The sequence below is a fragment of the Leucopleurus acutus genome (assembly GCF_964270905.1).
Source record: "Leucopleurus acutus genome assembly, chromosome: 10".
NCBI classification, from domain to species: Eukaryota; Metazoa; Chordata; class Mammalia; order Artiodactyla; family Delphinidae; genus Leucopleurus; species Leucopleurus acutus.
This window is the reverse complement of record NC_139153.1, coordinates 73763580-73782434: the sequence shown is the minus strand read 5'-3', so window position 1 is coordinate 73782434 and position 18855 is coordinate 73763580.

The following is an 18855-nucleotide window of genomic DNA, read 5'->3' as shown; positions in this document are numbered from 1 at the left end:
CAGACCAACATGCTCCAGAGGCTTGTGGGGAGCGGCTGCTGTAGACTAGCCATCCTCATGTTGGGCTCCACCTGGGTCTGGCCCGGGAGAGAAGCAACTGCTCCCATCCTTGTCTGCTCTGTGTCTTGCCCTCCTGCCCACCCTGACTGCTCCTGTGATTGAAATCTCCCTGCTGGTCTCGGAGCTGACCTTCCCGCCTTTAATTCAATCAGGAATCACAAGCCCTTTTAATTTAGGAAATAAAAGACCAGCTGCTGAGCTGGCTGCCCCTGATTGACGGGGCTGCCAGCATGGCCAGGCTGGCCTGGGGAGGGGGCACAGACCCGTGACCTCAGCCAGCCTCTCTAAGGTAAGGACGCTTCCCTGAGGCCTGGGGAACAAAGAAGAACCACCCCCCTCTCGACCCCCAGTAGAGGAGGGGCCAAGGCCACATGGTGGGGGGTGGCTGCCAACTGGCCCAGAGAAGCTGTGGAATGTCAGGCTCTCACTGCAGCCTGGGGGACTTGGGGCAGATGTGAGGGAGGACTTCCCAACCCACTCATGCCTCCCTTAGTCGTTCCATGACTCTGGTTCAATGTTCCAAAGCGTCCTGACCACACATCTTATTTTTCCAAGGGGGCAGAAGAGGTGTCAGAGGAATCAATGCTAGCTTTCCTGGACTTCAGTTTCTCATTTATATTTGAGGATAATCATGCGACCCAGCCACAGGGCTCTTCTGAGGATTAAATGAGTTAATGAAAGCTCACTGGTACATAATAACCTCTCATTAAATTATATCTAATAATATTCTTAATAATATGACTCTGTTAGAGGAACACAGAGTTCCCACCTCTACTTGGAAGTGGCAGAGACTTGGGGGAGAGTGTCCAGGGCCCTGAACCCTGTTGCTCCCTTTGCTTCCCATGAGGTAGCCCAGGGCAGACCTGCCCAGGGCCTAGCCTCCTTCCCCAGGGAGGCAGGATGGGGCAGTAGAAAGCTGCTGGTTTAGGATTAGAATTCTACCTGAGCACACTTTGGCTAAGTGACCTTGGGCAAGTCACCCCACTGCTCTGAGCCTCAGTTTCCTCCTTTATTTATTTATTTAGTGGCTTAAAACAGTATTTTTATCTCTCATGGTTGTTGGGATTCAATTGGTCAGTTTCCTCCTTTTAAAAGTGAGCTAGGAGCGCCTACTGGCAGGATTGTTTTGATGCGGTGTGAAGAGCCCAGGCTAGAGCCTGACCTGTAGAAGGTGCTCAGACATGGTACCTGCCTGTCCAAGCCCTAATCAAGAGCCCAGCATGGCCTGTCCAAGTGGGAAGCCCTAGTTCCCTGTGGTCTGAAGCTCAGCTCTGAGCAGCCACTGCCCTGGTTCTGTCCAACCACGTTGCATGAATGTCCTGTGGCCTGATTCCCCCAGGGTCCTGCCTGTGGCCAGGGCCTGCCCGGATGCTCCCACTGTGGCCAGCCTCACCTTCTTCCTGGGTTGCTCCTGTGGAAGGAACCACCTAGGGCTGACCCAGATGGTCTGCTGCTCCCCGCACATGTACAGCACGGTGCCTGGCACAGAAAAGATGTGCAAGGAGGCCTCACGCCAGGAGGCCTGACCCACCCTCCTGGCCCAGATGTACTATCAAAACACATACTATCATATCGTTCTTTGGTCTCTCAATAAGCAGTTCCCCACAGCTCCTGTGTAAAATAGCTTTGGAGCTGAAGGTGATAGTCACAGTGGCCACCCACGGAGCTCCAAGCTTACTCCGCGCTAGACTTGGGGCTGAGCGACTGACCCGCCCACTGTCCTGTGAGGTAGAGATTGCACTGCACAGCTGAGGAGACGGAAACTCAAAGAGACTGAGTCACTTCTCCACCCTAACCCAGCTATCAAGCAGTGCGGCTGGGATCTAAACCCAAGCTCTTGTTTGGATAACTCATAGAAATTTCTTCTGTCTTTGTTGCCTCTGCTCGCACAGCAACCCTGAGGGTATGCCAAGCACGTGATTACCATTATTATTATCCTGTTTTACAGAGGAGGAAACGGAGGCTCCAGGTCCCACAGTGGGTCAAAGATGGGACAAGGGACTTAGATTCTAACCCAGTGCTCGGGCCCTGGCAAGCATAGCCTCCCCACTGGATTTAGAAGGAGTCCCTTACTCCCTAAAGTCAAGGCTCCAGCTGGATCATTCATTCATTCATTCATCCATCTGCCAGATATTTTTCAGGCTCCTTCCTGAAGCTTACCGTCTTTGTGAGTAAGAAAGACTTTGAGACAATCACGTCTACAAACATGATAAAAACAGCGATGATAAGCATTGTTCCTGGGGGTGGGGTGAGAGATTAGGGAAGGTCTTCCAGGAAACCCCTGAGATCTGAAGATTAGGCATTCGCCCTGGGAAGTGGGTGTGGAGGCTGGGAATTGCAGCCTAGGCAGAGGGGACAACATGTGCAAAGGCCCTGAGGCAGGAATGAACAATACAAATAAGGCTGGGAAGTACCCAGAGCAAGAAACTGGTGGGCTTGTCTTCATCCTAAAAGGAGGGACTCCAGGTTAGTGGAGAGGAGATTGGAGGGGGTTGAGTCATGGTGGGGACCCCAGTCAGGAGGCAACCTTAGTGGTCCAGGCACCGGGCTGCAGTGGAGCAGGAGGGGAGGACGAAGAAGGTGGGGCAGCCTAGCTCTACCCACAGCTCCTTCAGGGCTCCTCCAGCCCTATCCCATGGGCTTACTTTAATGGTTAATGCTTAGGATACCCTGACCTCCAGGCAGTGATGTGCTGGTAATTGTTTAAGTACTGCTCTCTGGGGAAAAGTCTTTATTTGTAGCCTTTGCCAATAACCACGGTGTAAATACTTCCACCATTGTTGATTTCAGTCTCCCAACCTGAAGTCAATGAATAAGAAATGGGGAAGAGATGTTTATAATTGCCCAAGCTTGAGAAAGTTGGCTTCAACATACTACTGCACTCAGGTCTCAGAAAGGCAGTGGTTCTAATGAAATATTATTTATATGTGTCTCACCCCTCTGTGTAATTCCTGTGTATATGTAAGGGGGAGAAGGTGAAGGCTGGGTGGAGGGGATGTGTAGGAAGGAGGGTGGGTAAGGAATTAGTAGTAATGCCACTCTCCACCCCCAGTCTTCCCAATGACTAAGAGGTTGGTACTATTATTATCCCCACTTCCTAGATGAAGAAACAGAGGCACAGAGAAGTCAAACAACTTGTCCAAGTTCTCACAGCAATAAAGGGCAGAACTAGGGACTCGGTTCAGGTCCTCCTGAATCTCTGCCCTGCCCCACCTGTGAGCCACCCAAAAGGGAGGGAGATGAGGGAGAGTTGGGAGGGGACAGTGAATGGAGGATGGGTTAGCTGGGAGGCAGGAGAAAGCTGTCAGAAGAGATGGTTGGGGTGGGGGGGGTCATCTGAAATTCTCTGGCTGAAGTCTTAATTCTGAAGGGGGTGACCTCTAGAAGTCAACTTGGGGTGAAAGTGATTTTTAGAGGGCGGTTATGAGCTTACTCTGTGAATGCTCCCTGGAGAGGGCAGGAAGTTGGGGTGGGCAGAGGTCACGCTCCTGGAAACCCACACTTTCCCCATCTTCTGCAACCTCTGCAGGGTGGGGGCTCCAGGCCAGAGCCCATGCAGCTGCAACTCTCTCCAGGTTTGCAAGGAAGGTGTCTCGGCGGACCCCGACGGCTCAGCAGGGACCTGGGAGCAGTCGGGTCAGTCTCAGCAGCCCGGGAACAGCTCCAGTCTGGTTTCAATGAACTGGGAGCTGGCAACATCCTCTCGGGCCAGCGTGGATTGGACGGGGTGTAAGGCTCTGGAATAGGGCTCGGGCCCAGGGCTGGGGCAGAGGCTGAGGGACACTGATCTGATCTTCAGGTCTTCAGGACACTGCCCACGGGCCGTCTGCGTTTTCCGTTCTGCAGAGGCTGGTGGCAGACTGGCAGGTCTAAGCCCCCATCCCCACATGCACACCCTGATCCTGTGTGCACCACCCTGAAGGTCCCCTCGCTCTCTCTCTCTTCCCTGCATTGCTCAGAATTGCCATTGCACCTCTGACATTTCCTTTTCAAAGTTCTTTCCAGCCATGAGAGTCCTGCCAGTGTTCGGAAGTTAGTGTCCTTTCTCTGGGCCTCCGTTTCCCCATCCTCACAATAGAGATAAGTTCTCGCGAGACTCCATGAGCCTATGAGGCAGTCTGCATATTGTGTGTGTCTAGGGTTGGGGAGCATCATCCTTCAGATGTACTGGCTTGGTGCTAAGCACACAGTAGTCGCTTTACGGATTGGTTTGGCGAGCCTGCCTTGCCCAGGAGTTGGGAATGAGAAAGACTCCTCAGGGGCAATGGGCCTGCATCCAGTGGTCACCCCAGGGATGCGTTGGGAGTGGCCCCTCCCCACTGTCTCTTCCCAGAAGCTCCTGGATATTCCCACTTAATTATTAATTAATTCTTATTATTCTCATCATCCCCATTTTGTGAACAGAGAGACAGAACCCCAGAGAGCTTACATTGCTTCCCCAAGGTTATTCAGCTCATAGGTGGCAGAGCTGAGGCCTGAACCCAGGCAGCCCGGCTCCAGGGTCCATCTCTCTAACCATTGGACCACACAGCCTTTCTTGTAGTTTAGTGGTCTCCAAAGTGGGAAGAGGTCAGGAAGGAATTACTAGAAATTGTTACATTCATTTTATCTCATCCTTTAAAATTTCTATTGTGAATGTATATTTTACATGCAGTACATATATATCATTTATTATTTTTAAAAAATTTTATTTTTGCCTGCGTTGGGTCTTCGTTGCTGTGCGCCGGCTTTCTCTAGTTGCAGAGAGCGGGAGCTACTCTTCGTTGCCGTATGCAGGCTTCTTGTTGTGGTGGCTTCTCTTGCTGTGGAGCATGGGCTCTAGGCATGTGGGTTTCGGTAGTTGTGGCGTGTGGGCTCAGTAGTTGTGGCTCACGGGCTCTAGAGCGCAGGCTCGGTAGTTGTGGCGCACGGGCTTAGATGCTCTGTGGCATGTGGGATCTTTCCGGACCAGGGCTTGAACCCTCATCCCCTGCATTGGCAGACAGATTCTTAACCACTACACCACCAAGGAAACCCCATATACTTCGTTTTAAAAGAGCTTTATTGAGTATGATTTACATACCATAAATTTACCCATTCTAACAGTGCAATTCTTTGTGCAACCATCACCACAATCCAATTTTAGCATATTTCCATCCCCACCCAGAGATTCCTCCTGCTGATTTGCCATCAATCCCCTGGCCACTGTTAGTCTACTTTCTGTCTTTATAGATTTGTCTTTCCTGGATATTTCATATAAGTGGAATCATACAATGTGTGTTATTTTGTGTCTGGTTCCTTTAACAGCATAATGTTTTTGAGATTCATTCATGTTTTAATATGTATCAGTATTTCATTGCTTTTTATGGCTGAATAGTAGTCTGTTGTGTGGATAGACCGTATTTTATTGATCCATCTACCAGTTGATGGTTATTTGAGTCATCTCCACTATTTGGCTGTTATGAATAATGCTGCTATGAACATTTGTGGTTTTTGTGTGAACATAAGTTTTCATTTCTCTTGGGTATATACCTAAGAGTGGAATTGCTGCAGCATATGGTAAATTTATGTTAAACTTTCTAAGAAGCTGCCAAAATGTTTTCCAAAGTGGCTTCACCATTTTACATTCGCACTAGCAGTGTAAGAGGGTTCCCATTTCTCCATATCCTCACCAACACTTGTTATTATCTGTCTTTTTGATTATAGCCATCCTAGTGGGTCTGAGGTGGTATCTCATTGTTGTTTTAACTTGCATTTCTCTAATGACTAATGATGTTAAGTATCTAAGTTGTCTAATTTTTTGGCATAAAGTTATTCATAGTATTCCCTTATCACCCTTTTAATTTCTGTGGGGTTGGTAGTGATATTCCCTCTTTGGTTTTTATTTTGGTAATTTGTATTTTTTTCATTTTTTTTTCTTTTTCTTGGTCAATCTAAAGTTTTCTCAGTTTTGCTAATCTTAAATTTTAGTTTCATTGTTTTTTTCTTATTGTTTTCTATTTCACTGATTTCTAATCTTTATTATTTCATTACTTGTGATTGCTTTGGGTTTAGTTTACTCTTCTTTTCCTAATTTCTTACAGTGGAAGTTTAGGTTATTGATTTAGCATCTTCTTTTTCTAGTATAAGTTTTTCAAGCTATAAATTTTATTTCTAAGTACCACTTTAGCTGCATTCTATAAATTTTCGTGTTATGTGTGGTCATTCAGTTCAAAATATCAATACTTTAGAATTTGCCTTGTGATTTCTTTTTTTTTTTTTTTTTTGCGGTACGCGGGCCTCTCACTGTTGTGGGCTCTCCCGTTGTGGAGCACAGGCTCCGGACGCGCAGGCTCAGCGGCCATGGCTCACGGGCCCAGCTGCTCCGCGGCATGTGGGATCTTCCCAGACTGGGGCACGAACCCGTGTCCCCTGCATCGGCAGGTGGACTCTCAACCACTGTGCCACCAGGGAAGCCCTGATTTCTTTTTTGACCCATGAGTTATTTAGAAACGTGTTGTTTAATCTCCAAATAGTTGGTGATTTCCCAAATTTTCTTCTGCTGTTGATTTCTAATTTAATTTGTTGTGGTCAGAGAACATACTTTGTATGATTTTAATCCTTTTCAATTTATTGAGACTTCTTTTATGGTCTAACGTATTATCTATCTTGGTGAATATTCTTAGTGCACTTGAAAAGAATGTGTATTCCTGCTGTTGCTGGGTGGAGTGTTCTAATACATGGCAGATTAAGTTGTTTGATAGTGTTGTTCAAGTCTTGTATATCCTTGCTGATTTTCTGTCTAGTTGTTCCATACGTTATTGAAAGGGGGCTATTGGAATCTCCAGCTACTATTGTTTTTCCTTTTTTTTCCCTGTATGGACTGCATGTTCCTGAAATTTTTCCCCTAGTTCTTTGGAAGGCATACATTAAAAAAATTTTTTTAAATTTTTCTTTCGGTTTTTATTTATCCATTTAGCCACTTAAAATTTTTTTTAATTTTAAAATTTTCTTATTAAAGTATAGTTGATGTACAATATTATATAAGTTATGGTGTACAACATAGTGATTCACAATTTTTAAAGGTTATACTCCATTTATAATTATTGTAAAATATTGGCTATATTCCCCGTGTTGTACAACATATCCTTTAGCTTATTTTATACATTATAGTTTGTACCTCTTAAGCCCCAACCCTATTTTACCCCTCCGCCCTTCCCTCTCCCCACTGGTAACCACTAGTTTGTTTGCTATATCTGTGAATCTATTTCTTTTTTTGTTATATTCACTAGTTTGTTTCATTTTTTAGATTTCACCTATAAGTGATATCATATAGTATTTGTCTTTCTCTGTCTGACTTACTTCACTAAGCATAATACCCTCCAAGTCCATCCATGTTGTTGCAAATGGCAAAATTTCATTCTTTTTTATGGCTGAGTAGTATTCCATTGTATATATACATGCAACATCTTTTTTATCCATTCATCTATTGATGAACACTTAGGTGGCTTCCATATCTTGGCAATTGTAAATAATGCTGCTATGAACATTGGAGTGCATGTATCTTTTTGAATTAGTGTTTTCATTTTTTTCGGAGATATGCCCAGGAGTGGAATTGCTGGGTCACATGGTAGTTCTACTTTTAGTTTTTTGAGAAACCTCCATACTGTTTTCCACAATGGCTACAGAAATTTACGTTCCCACCAACAGTGCACGAGGGTTCCCTTTGTGCCACATCCCCTCCAACATTTCTTATTTGTGTTCTGTTTGGTGACAGCCATTCAGACAGGTGTGAGGTGATATCTCATTATGGTTTTAATTTGCATTTCTCTGATGATTAATGATGTTGATCATCTTTTCACGTGCCTGCTGGCCATCTGAATGTCCTCTTTAGACAAATGTCTATTCACGTCTTCTGCCCAGTTTTTAATTGGGTTGTTTGTCTTTTTGTTGTCGAGTTATATGAGCTGTTTATATATTTTGGATATTAACCCCTTATCAGTCATACCATTTGCAAATGTTTTCAGTAGGTTGTCTTTCTAGCTACTATTGTGGAATTCTCTATTTCTCCCTTCAGTTCTGTCAGGCTTTGTTTCATGTATTTCGAGACTCTGTTGTTAGGTCATATCATTTTGATGAATTGACCTTTTTATCATTATAAAATATCTCTGTCTTTAGTATATTTCTTGGTCTTAAAGTCTATTTTATCTAATATTGGTATAGACAATTTACCTCACTTGTGGTTACTGTTTGCATGGTGTATATTTTTTCATTCTTTTGCTTTCAACCTATTTGTGTCTAAGCAACTAAAATGTCTCTTGTAGGGAGTGTATAATAGAATCTTGTTTTTTTAATCTGGGTTGATAATGTTTAAGTCATTCACATTTAGTCTGAATGTTTAAGTTACTTATATTTAGAGTAATTATTGATATGGTTGGATTTCTCTCTGCAATTTTATTTTTTTCTATATGCTTCATGTCTTCTTTTGTTTTTTTTTTTTTTGTGCTTCTGTTCTTCCTTTACTGTCTTCTTTTGTGTTAAATAAATACTTTTTTAATGTACATTTTAATTCCTCTGTGGTTTCTTTATTATATTTTTGAGTTACTAGTCTCAGTTTGTTCTAGAGATTATAATATGTAATTTATCACAGTATACTTCAGATTAATACTAACTCAATTCTAATAAATCATCAAAACTTTGCTCCAATACAGCTCAATTCCCTCCCTTATCCTTTGTGCTATTATTGTCACATATATTACATCCATATATGTTATAAATCCAATAATAGTGTTATAATTATTGCTTTATATGTCTTTTTAAAAATTTAAGAGAAGAAAGGAGAAAAAAATGTATTTATAGAATTCTTTATATTAAACCACATATTTATCATTTCTGGTTCTTTTCATTTTCTTCTGTGGATTCAAGTTACTGTCTGGTGTCCTTTCCTTTCTGCAATATAACTCTATTCCCTCTTTATGTTATAAACCTGACAGTTGTTTTTTAACTCAGTTAAGAGAATAAAAGAGAAAAATAAGTTTGTAGTGTCTTTGTATTCACCTATATAATTGCCTTTTGCTCTTTATTTCTTCATGTGGATTCGATTTACTGTCTAGTGTCGTTTCCTTTTACCCTGAAGGACTTCCTTTAGTATTTTTTATAAGGCAGGCCTGTTAGCAACAAATTCTCACTCTTCGCTTGTCTGGGAGTGTCTTTATTTCACCTTCATTGTTGAAGGATACTTTTATTGGACAAAGACTTCTTGATTGACAGGATATTTTTTCTTTCAGCACTTTGAATATGTCATCTCATTCCTTCTGGCCTCCATTGTTTCTGATACAAAATTAGCTGCTAATTTTATTGTGGCTCCCTTGTATGACACATCAATTTCTCTCTTGCTGCTTTCAAGATTTTCGCTGTCTTTGAACAGTTTTACTATGATGTCTACTTGGACTTTGGATGTGTAAATTCATGTTTTTCCTCAAATTTTTGGACTATTATTTCTTCAAATATGTTTTTATGCCCAATTCCCTCCTCTTCTGGAACTCCCATTAAGTGTATATTGTGTGTTCAACGATGCTCCACAGGTGTCTGAGGCTCTGTTCATTTTTCTTCATTCTTTTCTTCTTTCTGTTCTTTAGACTGAATAATCTCAATTGCTGTATCTTCAAGTTTGCTGATTCTTTATTCTTCCAGCTCAAAGATGCTATTGAACCTCTCTAGTGGATTTTTAATTTCAGTTATTTCACTTTTCAATCCCAGAATTTCCATTAGATTCTCTCTCTCTCTCTCTGTGTATCTATGATATATATATCATATATATAATACATATGTATGCGTATAATTTCTGTCTATTGATATCCTCTATTTGATGAGTCATCTGATGAATCTTTCCTTTAATTCTTCGTACATGGTTTCCTTTAGTTCTCTGAACACATTTATGATAACTGCTTTAAAGTCTTTGGCTGGTAAGTGCAACAGGTGGACCACCACAGAGACAGTTCCTATTAACTGCTTTTCTCCCTCTGAATGGATCACATTTTCCTGTTTCTTTGCATGTCTTGTAATTTTTTGTTGAAAACTGGACATTTTAGACAATACATTGTGGCAGCTCTGAATTCTGACTCCCCATGACCATGATCAGGGTTATTGTTGTTGAGTTCAGTGTTTCTTGTTTGTTTGTTTAGTGACTTGCCGAGACTAATTCTATGGAATCTGTCTTCCTCACAGTGTGAGGCTGCTGGTGCCTCTGCTCAGTTTATTTTTAAAATTCTTTTTATTTTTAAGCCTGGCTTCCTAGAAATTGCCCCAGGTCAGCATAACTTAGTGTTCTGCCAATGACTGGTCAGAAATTGTGCTGAAATACCTTGATCCAGTTAGGCTTCTGTCCCCTGCCAATGCATCTGTGTGTGGGTTGGGGAGCATATTGCAGATTTTGGCAGTTTACAAGTCTGCCCCAGTTGTTACTCCCCGTGTGCTGAGCCAGGGATGAGTTGGTAGCTGAGGCCTTCTCCAGCGTCCTCTTAGTGCGCACACAGCCTTCCACATCCCCAGAGACATATGGGAGCTTATCTAGACTCACTATGGCTTTCTTATTCCTGGATATCCCTGTTAAATGTTTTGCTGTTCTGCTAATTTCTTACTTGCTGCAACTAGTATTATACCTCAGGCTAGCTGCGATGTTGGCCTTAAGGGATGTAATTTTAAAGAAATATACCTATACTGAGTGCGTGCTTCTATTTCCCGATACGGGTGCACGATGAAACAAGTTTGGCAACGACTGGTCTGCTTTTGTGCATCTCTAACTGCTCTGCCCTAGCTGGGGGCTCTGTCTGGATGCTGAGTGCTGGCACTGGCATCCCTTAGGTGGGGTCTAGGGAGCATTTGAGAAGAGCTGCTGCAGCAACAGAATTCTCCAGAAGGCATCTCAGGGGCAAGCGGTGGTCATCCAAGGTGGATGAACTTGACTCCTTAGGACTGTCGGCCCTGCCCATCCTGGCTGGGCTTTTGCTCCCACAGGGATGCAGTCCTGGCTCCTCTGTCAGCAGGCCTGGGGTGGGGGAGCCAGTTTCCCTCTACACTGGCTTCCAGTCACCGGAAGCCTGCCAGACACTCAGGAGGAAAATCTAGCGGAGCCAAGAGAACGCTCAATTCCCTTAGGGCAGAGCTGCCAGCAAGGGGGGTTACCCGGGAGGCGGCTGTCTCCTGCCCAAGAAGCCCAGGCTGGAGAGGGCTGGGACCTGTGGCCTCCTTGGTCCCCTGGGTACTCACTTGAAGACAAGGAGTCAGAGAGCAGCCCCTCCCCCTGGGTACTGCCCCTGTCCTTGGGGTGAGCACGTAGAGAGGCCTGTGCCCATGAGCTGAAGGTCGGTGTGCTCGGCCGGCACCGTGGGTAGGAGGGGTGGAGGGCAGAGGGGAGAGCTGGGCTGACAGTCACGTAGGTTGATGTCATTGGTCACTCCACCGCCCTGAGGTATCGCTTTCCTCATGGCCAAGCCTGCAACTGAGTTCAGGGGGGCCAGTCACGTCCCATCCCTGGCAAGCTCTTAGGCCACTCACTGTACCGCCTCTGGGGCTGCTGAGGTCAGGGTGGCACCTGCCAGCACTGCCTAGACTCAGCTCAGCTCCCAAGGTGGGGAAGGGGAGGCTAGGGGGTAGGGAGTGTGGCAGGGACAGGTGCCTGGGGTCTGGGAGTGGCCAGACTGCTGAGAAGGTGTCCCAGGGTATGAGGTGGGTGGGGGTGGGTGGGAGGGGGGCGCTAAGGTGGGTTTATATCACAGGGGAGCATCACCACAATTCAGGAGGTCTCAGTCTGACGGGGTGGGGGAGGCAGCCCCTGCCCACAGGTAGCTCCCAGTCTGAGGGAAACAACAGAGCCCTTGCCCTTAAGGAGTTTCAAGTCTAATGGGAGAGACGGTCCCTGTTCTCAGAGAGCCCTTGACCGATGGAGGAGACACAGCCCCTGCCTACAGAGATAGTGGCTGTGTCTGAGCTGAGCATGGTGGTGGCTAGGATTAGAACCCCCTGCCCTGTTCTCTCCTCCAGTGTAAGCCTCCCAGGTCATCCAGAACAGATTCTTAGGAGGATCGCTTGCCCAGATGCAGGGAGAACCCGGCAGGTGCCCTGCATGTGACTGTCCACATGGGACAGGGAGGGGCTGCCAGAGCGTAAGTGCAGACAGACAGCAGCGTCCCCGTGTCTGAGTGCATCCTTGGGTCTGGGTCCAGCAGAGGGAGCTGGCAGCCAGCGGGAGCCGAGCAAGCCGGCCCTGACCCCAGAGATGGCCTTGAGGAGCTCCTGCTGCCCACCCAGGGTGGGCGATTCACCCCATGGCTGGAGCTGGAGTGTCAGCAGCATACGTGGGGACCCAGGCCTCCTCAGCCCACCCCAATACCCAGGGCTGCCCCACAGAGACCCCCCCCTGCAGAATCCCCAATTCCACACTTCCAGCTGAGCCTATGAAGTCTCTCCCACAGTCCCTGGGATAGGAGGGAGTGCAAGGGGTCAGAGCCCTGGGTGGGAGTTCTGCTCCCTCTCTTACTGGTTCTGTGACTCTGGGCAAGTTATATAATCTCTCTGGGCCTCAGTTTCTTCATCTGTAAAATGGGCTGCTGTGGAAGGAAAGTGCATAGGATGTGCCTGGCATATAGTAGGTACCAGTTAGGCAACTTCCCTTCTCCTCACTCCATTCTTCTCTGCTTCATGCAGGGGGCCTCTCCCTGACCTGAGGCTGAAAGGCTCGGGGGAAAGCCAGCTAAGGTCAGGGGGCACTACCAGGGCAGGCTTCTTCTGGAGATGAGATTTGAGTTGATGCTTCCTCTCAACCCGTAACACAGACACGTCAAACTGCAGCCAGAATGAAGTGACACTGACGGGAGAAGGGGCACGACCCCATTGACTCTTCATTTAGCACCCTGCCTAGCAACCCTCCCATTCATGTGCTCCTGGCTGCAGGTCAGTAGGACTTATTGGGCTCTTGTGACCCCGCCATCAGTGCTGAGGTCTCCTTGGGGTATGTAGCTCTCTGGGTGTTCCCCCTCTTTCCTGCTCAGCATATTTATTGAGCACTTATTTTGTGCACTTCTAGTCACTAGGGAGACAGCAGTGAGCAAAACTGACAGGGGTCCTTGACCTCATGGAGCTCACATTCTAGAGGGGAGGGTGAAAACAACAAAATAAGTATATCAGAGGGTGGTAAGTCCTCTGGAGAAAAATAAAGAAGGGATGAGGGATAGGAGTATGGGTGTAAGGGGGTGGTGCACTTGGAACAGAGAAGTCAGGGAAGGCCACACCGAGAAGGTAACAGTTGAGTAAAGACCTGAAAGAGGGAGCCATGTGCGAAACGAGGGGAAAACATTCCCTGAGAGGGAACAGCATGTGCAAAGGCCCTGGGGTGGTAGCAGAGCTGGCTTATTTGAAGAAGAGCAAAGGGGCTGGTGTGGAATGAGTGAGAGGGGGAGTAGTGGCAGATGAGTTCAGAGAGGTAGGAGGGACCAGATCCTGTGGGGCTGGTAAGCCACTGTCAGGATGCAGGAAAGAGACAGGGGTCACTTTCTTTTCCCCGATGGGCAGTGAGACAGTAAGGAAATGTCACCTGCTTTAATAAAAGTGAGCCACAGAACTTCTAAGACCGGCACTGGAAATACCCTCCTGACTGAGAAGGGCGGCTTGGTCCATGAGGCTCCGACTTCTTGGGGCTCTCTCACCAGATTCTGGTGCCGTCCCACGTTGATCTTGGGGAGAGAGGTGGGGCTGCTCAAGGAAGCGTCGAGAGCAACCCGAGGGCAGGAGTTTCCTGTTAATCCTACATCCTTAGTTCGTGGACTTATGAGAGGTGCTCAACACAGCCCAGTTGAATGAAAGGTGGAGGGAGTGAATGAGTGAGGGATGGACATAGGCCCTGGCCCTTCATTCCCCATTGTAGCAGAGACCAGGCTGGAAGTTTTCTCATGTCCCGGGTGATGCACTCAGAGAACCAGGCCTCTGAGATGATGTGGCTGACGAGGCCTCATCCCACTCCTTTTCCACGTGGAGTCTCTTGCGGGGGGTTCTCTGCTGGCTCCTGGGTGGCATTTCTGTAGCTGAACCACATTGCACACCCCACCTCACCCGCTCCCCCATACACACACGCCTCAGACATGCAGCACCTTCAGAGGCTGAGCTGTGTGTCAGGATCCCCACCGCCTGAAATCCAGCGTCGGGTCTGAGGTCCGTCTCTTTCCCCCCTGAGCCACATCAGAAGGCGCCACCCGCTGTGGGGAGCTCCCCTGGACCCCGACACAGGGTGGTGGTCTTTCGGACCCTAACAGAATGACCCCAACCTCAGGCAATGGCGGGGAGTGGCCTAGAGCTTTGTAGTAATACTGACGACAATAGCAGCTTCTCACATTCATCAAGCTCTGGCCATGTGCCTGACTCTGTCCTCAACGCACCACCCGCATTACCTCACTTAGCTCAGAGTCAAGGGGGCTGGGGCCCCGAGAGGTCAAAGAACTTATCTGGAGGAGTTTTCTGGGTGGGGGTAGAAGGCCTGCAGGGCCCCAGCTCAGAACGGCCCCGCCTACCACTGCCCTGGAGCATCTAAGCAGAGGGGTTCGGTCCATGACCCACGTTCTCCTGGGAGACCCCAGCTGAGGATGTCAAACTCTTGCCCACCCTTCAGAGGAGAGGCTGGGGTCCTGGGGTGGAAGGGAAGTGAGCTAGGAGAGCTGGACTTGCGAGACGGAGCGGCCCCCTGCTGTCCCTTGTCCCTGGCTGAGCTGCGGGGAGAGTGGAGGTGGCTTTGGCACTCAGGGCTTGGGTTCCCCCAGGGTGTGTGCTCCTTCTCCCGTCTGCGGGGCTGCCAGCTGCTCACTCTTCACCTCTGGGCCGGCTGGGCCCCGCTGGAGAGAGGTGCTGCCAGCAGGGCCAGGCCCAGCCTCCCCGCCCTGGCTGAACAGAAAACAGATCTGGGGGACCCACAGAGTCTTCCAGAGCTCGTGCCTCCTGCCCTGGCGGAGGAGACTGAGAGTGGGACCCTGCTCCAAGCCCTGCTCACTCCAGGCCTCAGCCGCCCTCTCTGGCCGGTGACGCTGCCTCCCTGCCTGCTGGCTCACGGGAGGTGAGAGGGTAAGGGGCAGGAAAGCTGCAAAGTGCTCTGTAAATTCACCAGTTCACACAATGTCACCACTGTTCACAGCTGGGTGGCCTTTCCTCTGAACGCAATGCCCCGGAACTATATCTCTCACCTGGGCACAGTGCACCTTGCCCTTGACTGACAACCACCTGTGCACATCTCTCACCCCCAAGCACAGACAAGCCCGGGGGAAATGCAGGAATTGAGTGGGAGTCCACTCAGCACAGTGCCTGGTACAGAGGGAGGTCCCCTCCTACTTCTCTCCCTTCCAGAGAACAGCAGACAGAAGTGGGCAGGGGGTGGGGTGGAGGCGGGGTGGGGTGGGTGTGCTTAGGGAACAATAGGAAGACCCTGGACTGGTGTCCTGGCTCTGCCCAGCCGCACCTACGTCCCGTTTGCCTCCCTTTGAGATGTTTGAGACTGGAAGTGATGCCTTTGGGGACACATGCTCAGGCTGCCTCATCAGATAAAGGCTCTATGCATCTCAGAATTCAGAGCTGGCAGGATGGGAGGATGTGCTCCTGATAGATGTCGTGAAACTGGCAGAGAGAAGACCTGCAGAAGAGGCCAGCCCCACAGCCCGAGCTCTTGCAGCCGCCTGATCACAACCCATCGTGGCAGCCAGTGGCGGCCAAGTCTCTGTGCGTTTCCTCCAGGGCAGGAGCTGGGCTGGATTCCTTTGTATTCCTAGTGCCTAGGGCAGAGTCGGGCCCAAAACATGCCCATAACATGTGATTGTTGAACAAATCTGGCCGAGGTGAGTGGGGTCCTTGTTCAGGCGAGCGCCAGCTGGAAATGAGAGTGGCTTCTCTTTGTGAGTGCTCGCTCAGCAGTGAGCCCTAGGAAGTGGGGCCTGTGGGTGATGGACATCCTGTACTCCAGGAAAGGAAGGATTCCATGGCTCTACACTCTGGGAGGCACTGAGAGCCAGGAAATATGCAAGGCTGGGAAGAGGGGCCCCTTCCGAACCATCATGGCCGGGCTTGCGTGGAGGCAGCAGCGGGGCCCTGGGGGTGGAGAGGGTGCTGAAACAAACTCCATTTTGAAAGTCCGTGTTCAAAATCTGGTAAAATGAACTCTTGGCCAAATTCCAGTGGATGGCTCATACATCGGCCAAATGCATATATGAGTGTGTGTGTGTGTGTGTGTGTGTGTGTGTGTGTGTGTAGGGGGAAGTGGATGGAGCAAGCTTTATAAAAATTCTATTGAAAAAGACATGGAAGTTTGGTTAACCATAAACTCACTGAGAATTGCTTTAAAAAAAAAAGAAAAAAAGCAACCATAATCTGAGGTTATATTAATAGGAGCATAGGACCCAGGATAAAGGAGGAGATGTATGTCCTGCTATACTCTGAGCTGGTCAGGCTGTACCCAGAATGTGGGGCCTCTCTGAGGGAGGAGAAGCACTGGTAGCTAGATCAGACCTGAGGGGACAGCTTGGCTAGAGTGGAGGTGGGGTAGATGCTAAAGAGAGAGGGTCAATGGAGGGCTGGCATGTAGAAGCAGGAGAGACCTGATTATCGTATTTGCTCCAAAGAATAAAACACTTGGATTGATGGTTTGGAAGGTACAAGGAGATGAATTTTGGCCTCAGCAAGACCTTTCTAATCATTAGAACTGAATTATATAATAATAATATAGTATATAAATATTGTACTACATAATTTAACAATATAATATAATAAAAGTACTTTCTAATAATTGGTACAGGTTTGAACTCTGCACCACTGGGTGTATTCAAGTAGCCACTGATGACGTCTATCTAGGGTGTTGCAGAGGGCATTAGCAGAATCACCAGGACCCATGATTTTGGGCTCATGGCAGCCCCACTGAAGTTCAGTCCAGAAATCTGCTTTACTTATTTATTTTTATCCCAGATGCAGACAATTGAACTAATTATACTATCATCATTGTTCTGTTCAAAGCCCCCTTTAACGTTATTTTTCATTTTATTTTTCTCCTTCACCCCTGCTCTCCACTGCCATTTCTCACCATCCCCAGCCGCCTGCCTCCAGACCCTCATTCTATGTGCTTGATATTGGTCTTGAAATATGCATCTTTGTATACTGGGTCGTGTTGTTTTCTGCACTTTTTTTTTTTTTTTTTTTTTTGGTACGCGGGCCTCTCACCGCTGTGGCCTCGCCCGTTGTGGAGCACAGGCTCCGGACGCGCAGGCTCAGCGGCCGTGGCTCACGGGCGCAGCCGCTCCGCGGCATGTGGGATCCTCCCGGACCGTGGCACAAACCCGTGTCGCCTGCATCGGCAGGCAGACTCTCCACCACTGCGCCACCAGGGAAGACCTTTCTGCATGTTTTATCATTTATATAAATGGTGTTATGCTATAACTCTCCTCTTTTTCTTACTTTTTTCATTCAGCACTGCTGTGAAGATCTGTGTATCCTGGTACACGCGTCTGGCTTGTTTCTAACCACCATGTGGAAGGGAGCTGTCACATCTTACTTATCCACTCCCCCAGGGATGGACACTTAGGCTGCCTCCAATTCCCCACTACGCTAGATTTTGCTGTCATGAGTACCCTGTACATGTCCTCTTTCCACCCTATATAATCGTTTTTCCAGGCTATTTACCCATTTGTGGGATTCTGGGATGTCAGGTGTGGGCATACTTAGTTTCACTAAATATTGCCAGATTGCCGCTCTCAGGATGGATATATAAGCTTATCCTCCAACCTGCAGGACACAGGAGTCTCATCTCCTCACAGCGGGTATAATCCACCTTTCTACTTTGTGCCATTCAGTTGTGTGTGGAGAGACATATTGTTGTTTGAAGTATGCAGCTCTCTGATGACTAATGAATTTACCCATCTCTTCATATCCTTGGCCATTGCACCTCCTCTTTTGTGGCATGCCTGTTCATATATCTTTGCTCATTTTTTTTTCTATTGGATTTCCTGTCTTTTTCTTGTTGATAAAAGAAGTTCATTGACCATTTTAGATTCTAATCCCTGGCAGGTTTCGAAGTTGTGAATCTCTTTTCCCAGTCTGAGAATCTTCCATTTTAGCGGGTGTTCTAAGGTTCAGCTGGGTTTGGGAAGCCCTGGGGTAGATCATTTCTAACTCTGTCACTGCATGCTTTTAAGATTCTTGGGCTTTCTGAGAAGATTCCTTGCCACTTGTGGGGGAAACAGAGGCCTCAGGAGGTGTGAGGGCAAAGGGATGTCGTTGTGAGTGTGGATGTGGAGCTGGGGCAACCCCTGTTTCTTGACCGTCTCTAGCAGTGCATTGTGTCGTGAAGATGTTCATGTGATGTGGCCCAGACAGGCTTGTGAGGTCCTCCTGGGGGGTGATACACAGCTCATTTGGATAAAACCTAGAATATCTCATTATTCAGACGAGATCTTCAATCTACTGGAATTTTCTCAACAATAGCAACTTAACTTTTTTGCCTCTGTGGAATTTTAAAAATTTGACTGCAAAATTTTCAACACTCCTCCCACTGAGAAGTAGTGGGGGGAGGTCTGTGTTTCCTCCCCTTGAATATGGGCTGTTTTTTGTGCCCAGTAGAATTTAGCAGAGGTGATGCTGTGTGACTTCTGAGGCTAGGTCAGAGAAGGCCCTGAATCTTCTGCCTAGCTCTTTTGGGACACTTACTCTGGAGGAAGCCAACTGCCATGTAAGACATCCAACTACCTTGAGACTGCCATGCTGGAGAAGCCACACATAGGACACTGGTCAACAACACTACCTGGGCTCCCAGCCAATGAC